Source organism: Thunnus thynnus, chromosome 23, assembly GCF_963924715.1.
Source record: "Thunnus thynnus chromosome 23, fThuThy2.1, whole genome shotgun sequence".
NCBI lineage: Eukaryota > Metazoa > Chordata > Actinopteri > Scombriformes > Scombridae > Thunnus > Thunnus thynnus.
The window spans coordinates 12151191-12161433 of record NC_089539.1 but is presented as its reverse complement, the minus strand read 5'-3'; the positions used below and the strand labels follow the sequence as shown (position 1 = coordinate 12161433).

Sequence of the window (10243 nt, the reverse complement as noted above, 5' to 3'; positions counted from 1 at the left end):
CTCCCCACAGTCTCAAAGCTCAAACCGCTACCAACGCTAAACAACCATCTGAGAGTGGTTGCACTCAAATATGTCTCCCACCATTTTACACATCAAAGTCTGTTTACAGGTCTTGGGAGTACCACTGCATACATGAAAAAAGTTGTACAAAGTCTTTTGTGGCACCCAAGAGAGCAGCGCGAAGCCTGATGAATTGCATCAAGTGAGGCGGCATTGACAGGATTCAAGACTACAAGTCTAAAACTGAAAAAAAAAATCAAGGAGTGCGGAGTTAGAGAGAAGTGAGGTTATCACACCTCTGTATCCCACTCTTCATCTCTGCCTGAGGCTAGCGGCTTGAGGCTAGGTTACCATTAGCTGCTACTAGCATAACCCACCCGAATCTCTGACTGAACTGTCGGCAGTCAAGTTGCATTGTGAGTAATATAGGCATCAGGTTTTGACAAGGAAGAACAATGCGCAGTATATATATATATATGTATATATATATATATATATAGATATAGATATAGATATTATACTTTGCAAATATATACTGTACTTGGAATTTGGAGAGGGTTTTTTATTGTTTAATAGTCATAAATAATAGTTACAAAAACAGTGTCATCTGAGGTCAAGATCACCTCCAAAATTAAACTGTATTGATTTGCCCATCTGTTCACTGTATTTCATTTTCCTAAACCTCATTATCAACAATGGGAAATGAGTGCTGCCATTAGCCGCCATAGGATCCAAACCCTAACTCGAGTTACAGGATGATCTCTTGGATCACAAACCAACACATTCTGCTGAGTTTGGGATTTCACTGTCTTACAGTACAGCCCTGAGGGGGAAACTCCACTCCATAAACACAGTCAGGTGTTACACCACAGATGTGAATGAAATGGCTCTGCGGATGTGGATGAAGTTGCTCTAAGGGCCAAACACTAGCTAAGGAGTAAAGTGTTGACTGTGTTGGCGGTGGATACTGGATATAATGGCACACGATCAGAAAGAAATGTGGACCAGAGGTGTGACTCTAAATGATGACAGGTTTGATCCCGGGTGAACTTTTATGTGCACTTCAGTATGAATTAAAGCATCACTCAAATGTTTAAAGTGTGAAAAGGTATTACTGACATTGCAGAACATGTTTTGTTGATTAAAAATCAGCGCTAACCACACGTCTCTAGGGATGGCAATGTTGGTCAGTTAGTTGGCACCACTTTGGTCCAAACTGAAACAGCTTAACAACTATTGAATGGATTGCCATGAAATTTTGTACAGATGTTAATGCTCCCCATCCTACTGACTTTGGTGATCCCTGACTTTTCCTCTTTTTTTATCATCATGTCAAATTTTGTCCGATACTTTGTTTGTTTATGATCAAATATCTGCAAAACTATGACTATCCCATCAGCCTCAGCCTTAGATTTAGTGGTAATTAGCACTAAAAGCAAAAGCATTTATACATCAACCAGTGATAGCATCATTTATTTACATTGAAATGTTGCTGACTTACAGACGAGTGTACACCTTGCTTAAGGGCTGCCATTAAATCCTTTACACAGATCCAAGACTGCACCAATCTGTCCATGTTCAAATCACTAATCAAAACTCACCTTTTCAGAACTGCTTTTAATGCATGATTAATGTCGTTCATTACTTTGTGCCTTTATTGTGTTGTTTTTTATGATCCTTTGAGTACCCTGAAAAGCACTCTATAAATAAAATGTTTTATTATTATTTATGTAAGTGTCTCTTGGCCAGGCAGTGACTGACGTGTTCAGTAATTGTGTTCAGGAGTGGGGATGCGGAAGGAAGCCGCAGGCAGTGATGTGGCGACTTCCATCCACTTGAGTTGAGCTTAACGACCACCCAACCTAATATGGTCAAAGACTCAAGAGTTAAACAACGAAGCTCTCAGGGGTTTGAGTGCCTGACAAAGTGCTCAGGTATGCCGGCAATAGAAGCTTAACTGCTGGAGGTCCTGTGCAGGTTGGAGGTAGCACGCCGGATGTGATGTGTGTCCTTAGCCTAATTAGGACTGTTTGAGAGGTATCACCATAGGAGTTGTGCTCTGTGTGTGCCTCTGTGTGTGAGTGGAGGGGTTAGATGTGCATCCACTTAATGGGATTAACATTTAACCAGTGTACTCAGTCCGTGTCACACACCAGTCTAAAAAAACCCACACCAATGAGATGGGAAACTGTGTGTATATGTGAGCGTCCCTGCAGGGGGGCACCAACTGTTGATTTACTTCATTCAACAATTACCTTTTGGAGGTGGCAGGAATTCCAGAAATGAGGAAAGATTGTGTTCCACTCCATTCACTCAGAGCTTTTCCTCTCATAAAAATACCTGAATTAGTTGAATTAGTTGGCTAAGCTTCTCTCGTGTCATACCACATCTCACCCTTGAAGGTCTACTTGTCATTCTGAGTTATGTATTTCTCTGTAAAGTGACTTATGTGCAGGTAGGGGTGAGGTGCTGTGCTCAGTTACACTTGAACAGGCCACTGGGCTTTCTATAAATTAGGTGATTGTTTTGTTTGTTAAGATGTTTATTTTAAAAGTGGTTGACACAGGAACAGTTTGGCATTTCTGGTAATATGCTTGTAATAACACTTCATTGCTTTGTTGCCAAGAGTTAGATGAGAAGATTGATATCACTCTAATGTTTACACAGTAAATGTGAAGTCACCACCAGCAGCCATTCAACTTAGCTTAGCACAAAGCCTGGAGACAGGAGTAAATAGCTAGCTCTGTCCAAAAAAGACATGTTGTAGTCTGGCACAAAACCCCATGTAAAACCACAAAATGTGTTTTTATTACTTGGGTTGTTGTACGGATTAAACAAATAAGATATAACATGTTAATTGCTCAGTTCTGCTGGGTAGATTTTGTTACCTTTGGACAGAACCAGGCTAGTTGTTTCCCCCTATTTCCATGACCAGATACAGATTTCACACCAGTTTGGGGAAAAATTAGATGCTAATAAATGCCATATTATGAAATTTGCCTTGGAAGTACAAGCTGAAAAACCGCAATTTTCATCAAGCTTAAATATTGTCTGTTTAATTTTTAAGTCAACATGGATGAGACGCTCAGAATCATGAAAAATTTGAACATCTACAGCTCCATGCTGAGAAAACCCAATTTGCTGTTACAGACTGATCTGAATAAGTGAACCTGGAGTTCAGATAGTTTTGTCAGCGTTTTTCCACAATTGTTATTTTTAAGTGACACTTATATTTACTTTGTTTCAATGTATGATTTAACCTGACTGTTGAAAATACAAAATTACTTTCTTCATTCCAGAGAAAAAAAGGTTTGTTTCCCCCAACAAAAACAGCCCATGCATGCACGTACGTGTGGTCACAACAGAATTTGAAAAATGGACGACCGTGTTGTGCAGCTACCATTAGGTCCTTCCAGTAAATGTAACCAAATCCTCTCTGACTGAAGTGAACTGACGCATCTGATGACAGCACAGTGATAACATTGCCCCCCAACCCTCATTCTGCCTGTGGTAATGACAGAGATGACACAGGCAGATAGACAAATGACAGGGGAGAAAGACAACAGATTGCAGGTAGATAGATGTGATGAGTGACAGTGGGTGAGCGGACATGCAGCCATTGTGAAATCCTCTGTGGAATTTCCATGAAATATCCAGGTTCATAATCCAAAGAAAGGGCATTCCAAAAACATTCATCTGCTTTTATCTTAAGGAGAAAAAAAAATCTCTGGCCCGAGTTTATTTTTAGTGAGACAGTCAGAAAGCAGAAGATGATTCAGACGACATTCCTGATAACTGTCTCCTCCAGGTGATGTTTTGGGGACCGCCGGACGATGACGAAACGCAGCCCAGATTCCCACAGCTTGATTGACAGTTTTCCTTTAGGCCAAGTCTGGAACCACTTACCTCATTCTCACAAAGGGGGTTGGAGGTTTTGGAGCTGGGTTATATAGGGTCACACAGAGAAGGAGGAATCAAATCTGGCATGGTGGGTAATGACCAGGAAAGGATTTTTTCCCCTTCTCATAGTAGTAGTAGTTTTTGAATCCCAGAACTTACCATAAACTAGCAAGCTAAATTTTAGCTTATTGCCAAACTTCTGGATTCACAGCACTTGGCTCATGGCTATTTGCAGGTTTTCCAGCTGGTCGTGACCCAGGTATAACTTATCTGATCTGACATAGTGTCAAAGGGTTAAATGCCACTTAAAAACACAGAAATTCATTAGTCACGTTAACGACACGGTGTGTGGAGTTTTTTAATGGTCAGATATCACCTTTCAGACGAGTCTTGAAATCATATTCCACATTTTTTTAGTTTAACTCTCAGATACATCTATCCTATTATATGGATGATCTGGACATTTGATATGTTTAAAATACACTACTAAACAAAATCTACCAATATTTTCCCATGTAGGAACAATTCCAACAGTTATGACAATATCTGGAATAACTAACCAGGCCACCGCATGTCAGATGAGCCTACAGTGTAGCTCAGATAAGATGCCTTTTACTGTCTCCAACAACCAGATACACTGATAGGAAGATAACCTCCTCGTGCAGCAGTTTGCCATTCATTGCTCATGACATCTAAGCTGCCTTCACAAAGCGCGCAGGCCCACATCAATCTGGATTGTTTTCAAAGCGGTGTTCCATAAAGAAAAGAGACGAGCGAGGAGGAGAAAAGGACAGAGATAAAAGACGGGATCAGGGATGTACAACGTGCTGTGCTTGGCTCTGACACTTTCATCAACCGTGCCGTGTTTTCATGCACCAGAAGGTGACAGGGGCAGGATTTACTGACCCAGAGGCCCCTTTTGTGCTCTCCACGCTGCACTGATCCTCGCTTCCTCTCTGGCTGCATGTGTAGGCCTATAGGCTTACCTTTTATACCCCTCTCCCTCTCTTTCTGTCTGCTGTAAATAGGCTTAATGTTACAGATGTCTGTGTGCGAGCACAAAGAGCCGAGGCCAAGCACAGAGACGGGCTCTATTCTGCGTCTAGGCGAGGAGAACAGGTGGAAAGAGAGCAATCAGGACACAGAAGATGATCGGATTTCCCCTTAAAAAGTTCTATAACTATGTGTGTGTTTAAGGTGTGTGGTTGCATATATATGTGTATATGATGTGGCGTAGAACGGATGATTACACAAAGAAAACAGGCAAAACAGACCTGGTCTAAGAGCTATTTCTGTACATCTAAGCACAAATGAAATATTTGTTTACATCTGTTGCTAGGGCAATAGCAGCCATACCCTTACTCATTTTCAATGTTGGTGATCGATGAATTGAAGCTTATTCTACTGCTGCACTCTTTTGTAAGTCTCTCAGGATAAGAGCGTAGCGAAAACACTAAAATGTGAAATGTAAATGTAAGTTGTAAATCAAGCTGTCAGAGTGTCAGAGCAGCAGCCAGCAGGGTGAACGAGGGCGTCCTAGTCCCTCGCTGTGTGGGCCGACTGGCTGGCAGGGACAATAAGCCATACTGTTTGACCTGTTCTGTCTGTCCCACTGCCAGGTTCACGGACATTCAAACGGCTCTCTTCACTCCCCTGACTCCACAGCTGAGACTTAAAGTTCAATCCAAATGCTCCGCTCCACAGATCAGGGATCTGCTCCATTTTGCTATTTATTACTTGAGGTTTATCCACCGCTGCGTCCAAAAGAGTTACCTTTTTGTCAACCGTGAACTAAATAAATGTCATGAGTTTGTTTTTTGTCCATTCTGTGCCAGTAGGAGTCACTTTTTATAACTCTGGCTTCACAATGGGTCATGGGTTTTTACCTCCAGTGGGTATATATTTGTGCAAACAGCAGCTTTATTGTTCTACTCCAAACATTAAGTTAAAGGTTCAATAGTAAGCATTTTTACTGACGTTCTCAGAGAATATGGTTCATTTATTGTTGATCTGTAGATCAGTCTCTCTCAAACTTTTTTTGTCATGGCCTTCTTTGGAAACAGAAAAAAAAAATGCATGCCATCACCCCAAAATCTGTCAATTGCACCTGATATGTACTACACTGTCATCTATTTTGTACCCACCCTGCAATGTCTCAGTGACCCAATAATGTTTAAAATATAAGAAAGTAAGGGAACACTTTCTAAGCTTTTCAGTATCATAAAATTGCTGAGAGCTATGTTTTAGTGGATCCAGGGGTAAAACATGATATAACTTCTTAGGGTAATTGGCAGGACAAACTTATTTTTTAACCTTTTTCTACCCAGGGAGGGATTTTCAGAATATCCAGCATTGCCCTCCTTCACTTTCATTCTCCACCTGAACTCTCCTGTGCCCATTGTTGGCCCCTGGACCATCCTGAAGGACCAAACAGCTACTGATGGAGATCAACAATGCAGCTATAGTTAACTTATGATGCTTGGATAATGATTAATGGTCATAGATACTGTACATAAAGGAAGCCACTTTGGATTATTGAAGTACGACGCATTCACATTCTCATATGTCCAGCAGAGCTTGAAATGACATACTGTACAGTACATAACACCTCCAAGCATCTTGACAATCTGTCAGTTTTGAGTTTCAGGAGGCTACTGTGTGGTGCAATCATGCAGTATGTGAGCATACAGTATGTCATACATGTCAAAGCCAGGAAAGGAAATTGTTATGTTGTTGATTTTGCTCATTTCTCAGTTAACCCAGGACTAAAACTCTTGTGTATAATTTGTGAGGAAAAGGTGATCACAAAGGACATTTTATGACATAATTGCTGCACTATTCCTATGGGCAGTTGCAGTGTCCCTCTGTCTGTCACTAATGAGTTTACAGTGACCTCATCATGCTTTACTGTATTCATAACACTCATATTCTAATGGGAACTTCATATCCTTTAGAAAAACAAATGAAGTTGACTTTATTTTGTCTCCAAACATATATCCATAAAGATGTACACAATACTGCATACTGTCTGCAAGTAAGAGGGAGAGGGAGATGTGTGTGCGTGTGGAGGAGGGAGAGAGGGAGGAGGGGGGGAGCTTCGTGTTTAAGCCAATAGGCATGGAGCAGCGCAAATGTCATTTCTCGACGCTTTAACTTGGTGCCAGAGCCGCGCAGCGCTCAGCCCTGATGAGCGTCACTCTCTCTCCCCCTCTCTCTCTCTCTCTCTCCCTCCCTCTATCCATGATCATGCACTGAAAGAACCCATCTGTTGAGCTGATTCCGGACTCCAAAAGGCATTCAGTTGTATTTGATGGTTGCAGCACGCCCGGATGCCTCCACAGTCGTGATTTTATTCTGATAAACGGAATATTCAGCCCGACTCCGGACCAAGTTGTTGCCTCTGGTGAGTTTTTGACTTAGAAAAACTGCGAATATTTTATTATTTTCTAAATGCTGTTTAAATATACTGTGTGAAAGTAGGGGTTTGCATTACATTTGAGATGAAAAATCTGCTGAAGCTCAAATCTAGAGAGGCTTGTTTGCCTTCATCTTCTAGAAACGACCATACACCAAACAACAAGAGATGATTTGTCTGTCCGTTACTTCATGACCAGACACACCAAAGCGAGGAGAAAAAGAGTTAGTTGAGGCTCTGTGACACATTTTATCCGAAAGGGAGAAAGAGAGAGAGAGAGAAAAAAAAAAAGTGAAACTGCGGCTGAGTCGGGGGGATTTGGAGAGAGTGTGTAAAGACGCACTTAATGGAGGGTTGCATTTTGGTTTCCAGATGTGTGAACTCAGCTGTTGCTTGTCACTCAGGTGGTCTCCCTCTCTCTGCCTCTCTCCGTCTCCTCTTTTTCCTCCGTTTACGAGCTCTTGAACTCTTCGGGATCACATCAGTGCTGACAGACCACAGCCCAAATCCACAGAAACATTACAAAGTGAAGCCACATCACTTCAGCCACACAGAGCAAGAGAGCGAGGAAGACTGTCTGTATTCATTATCTCATATCCAATCATGCTTCAAACTTTAGTCTACTTTTAAAACAGGTGTTAAAACTTTAGGGTGTTAATTTTGGTCTTTTTCAGAGTGGTGAAATTGCTTCTAGATTTATTTGTTTTTCCTCGTATAAGTTCAGTTATGTGGATTAATTCTGAGACACTCATCAAATTGCTTGAAAATAAATCTAGATAGCAAAGGAAAAATGTTTTAACACTGAATAAGAGCCCTAGTGACTTTTCAGTGTGGTGTGATCTGTATTGAAGCCAGTGGTGGCACCTAGTGGTGGGAGAGATTTGTGAAGATGCTGCAGTGAGAGCAGCAGGCTTTTGGATCCGGTTGTTTGCGTTTTATATATTATAAATGGTCAAATTCTGTGATTTCAAAAGCATCCTGGAGTGTTACTCAGAATAAACTCTTAATACTTGAAGGAAGCTTGTTTACTTCATTTTCTTCACTCTGATCTGTAACTTAAATTTGACATTTTTATATTGGGGATATTTTGAAGTAGACTTTCCCGTGTCAATACATGGAGTTGTCATGCCGTGCAGACTGGGTCACTGGAAATAAACGACAAACTGCCGTTAGCTGATCCAGGATCAGAGCAGCCAAGAATGAGGATCAGATGACTGAGGTGTATTCCCCCTCTGTGGGAGGCCAGTCTGCCTTTGCTGGGGGGATACACTCTGCAATGCTAAGCCTTTGTTAATGAGTATGTATCTGTGTGCGTGTGTGTGTGTGTACTTGTCTGTGTGTGGTACTAGGTGTTGGTGTGCTTGTGCATCTGCTTGTCTATTTCTTTGTGAGCTTCCTGTGTGCGTGTGTGCATGCATGTGTGTTTCTGTGTCTGTCCTTGCTTATATATATGTGTGTGTGTGTGTGTGTGTGTGTGTGTGCCTGTGTGTCAGATAGGTGTTTGGACCCAGGAGTTAAGCTGCTGTTAATTGGTCAGCCATTTGAGCCACACAGGAGAGTCAAGCCAAGTAGTAGCTGAAATGATTGGTATGCCTGGCTTGACTACTGACTGCTAAGGGACATAACATTGATTCTATGCATTTAATGGATGCTGAACAGTGTCTTTTGTGTCTTATTGATGCCGTCACCCGCAGAAACATGTGTGCAGCGGAATGATTTTAAAGTCAACACAGTAGAAGTGTTTGTTTGCATAATGATAAAGTTTGATAGAATGCTGTTCCTAGCCTAACAAATGAGAGCCAAGGTGAAAAGGCTGTTTTTGTTAAACATGTCAAAGCGAAGAGGGGAGGAAAATGTTCTCAGGAGGATGTGAATCAGAGGGGAAGATGTGAAGCAGCCCTTGAAGAGATGACCTTTCAGGATGTAACAAAAGACAGAGAGTGACTCGACATTTAACGTCACACTATTATGACTCTAGCTTTGGCAGAAGATGTATGCAGATCTTTTCTTTTTCAGAGCCGTATCTTTAGATTAGAAGCACAAGGCCTCATCCTACACTTCTTCATTTTCTCATATGCAACCCAGATTCTCATTCTCCAGCGGGGTTTTAGTGCCAGAGAGGAAATCCAGCCTAGAGATTGTTTTGATATTGTTGGACACTCTCCTGGAAAACCTTTTTGCTCAGCGACCAAGGGTGTTCTGGATTTAGAGCCATTGGCTCCACAGCTAAAACACCTCATCTGATCACGGCAGTAAAAACTGTTTGAAGAGCTCAAGATGTGCTGTGTTTCACCTTTTTTTGTTTGAAGCTCAAGAGGTTCAGTCCAGATGAAAATTAACAGCTTTTAAAACAACGTGAAGACAAATTTTGGAACTTTTTAATGACTTAAATTCTTGGACTTCAATTAATGTTTTTTTGTCCTGTTGAAAATGAAAATATAGTGTTTTGGAGCATTGCTTCACATTTCCAGGGCATAATTTTATAAATATAAACTAGTGGTGTATACATTTAGGATGGCTTGCTGCTGGCTGACTGTGGTTCAGGGGGGTTGTGTAGCATTCACAGATTTCTTGCGTCCTGGTGTTTTAGTTGGAGCAAAGATTGGCATCAGATTAAATAAATGGAACCAATAAGAAACATAAACATGAATGTGAAGTGTGTGTGTGTGTTTGCATATGTGTGTGCATCTGTAAAAAAAAAAAAAAAAAAAAGAGAGAGAGAGAGACCTCCAGTTATTAGTAAGTCAACACTGTTCTGTCTGTGCGCCTCTGTCAGCCTAATACCTCAGACCAACGTGTGTACACACAGGCAAGTTTGTGCTGTCATACTGGAATTAATCGAGTGTGGGGTTGTGTAAATCATTCCAAACCTCAGAAAACACACCTACACACACACACACCCACACACCCACACACACACACACACAC

The 10243-nt window shown here is 41.4% G+C and overlaps 1 protein-coding gene across 1 annotated transcript in view; it reads left to right on the top strand.

The window, feature by feature from the left end:
• Positions 1–7059: 7059 nt before the first annotated feature.
• Positions 7060–10243, top strand: part of LOC137176208 (prickle-like protein 1) — a 30961-nt gene continuing 27777 nt past the window's right edge. Inside the window, exon 1 of the mRNA XM_067582346.1 lies at positions 7060–7303. The gene's annotated coding sequence lies outside the window, so the exon portion shown is untranslated. The remainder of the gene's footprint in view (positions 7304–10243) is intronic.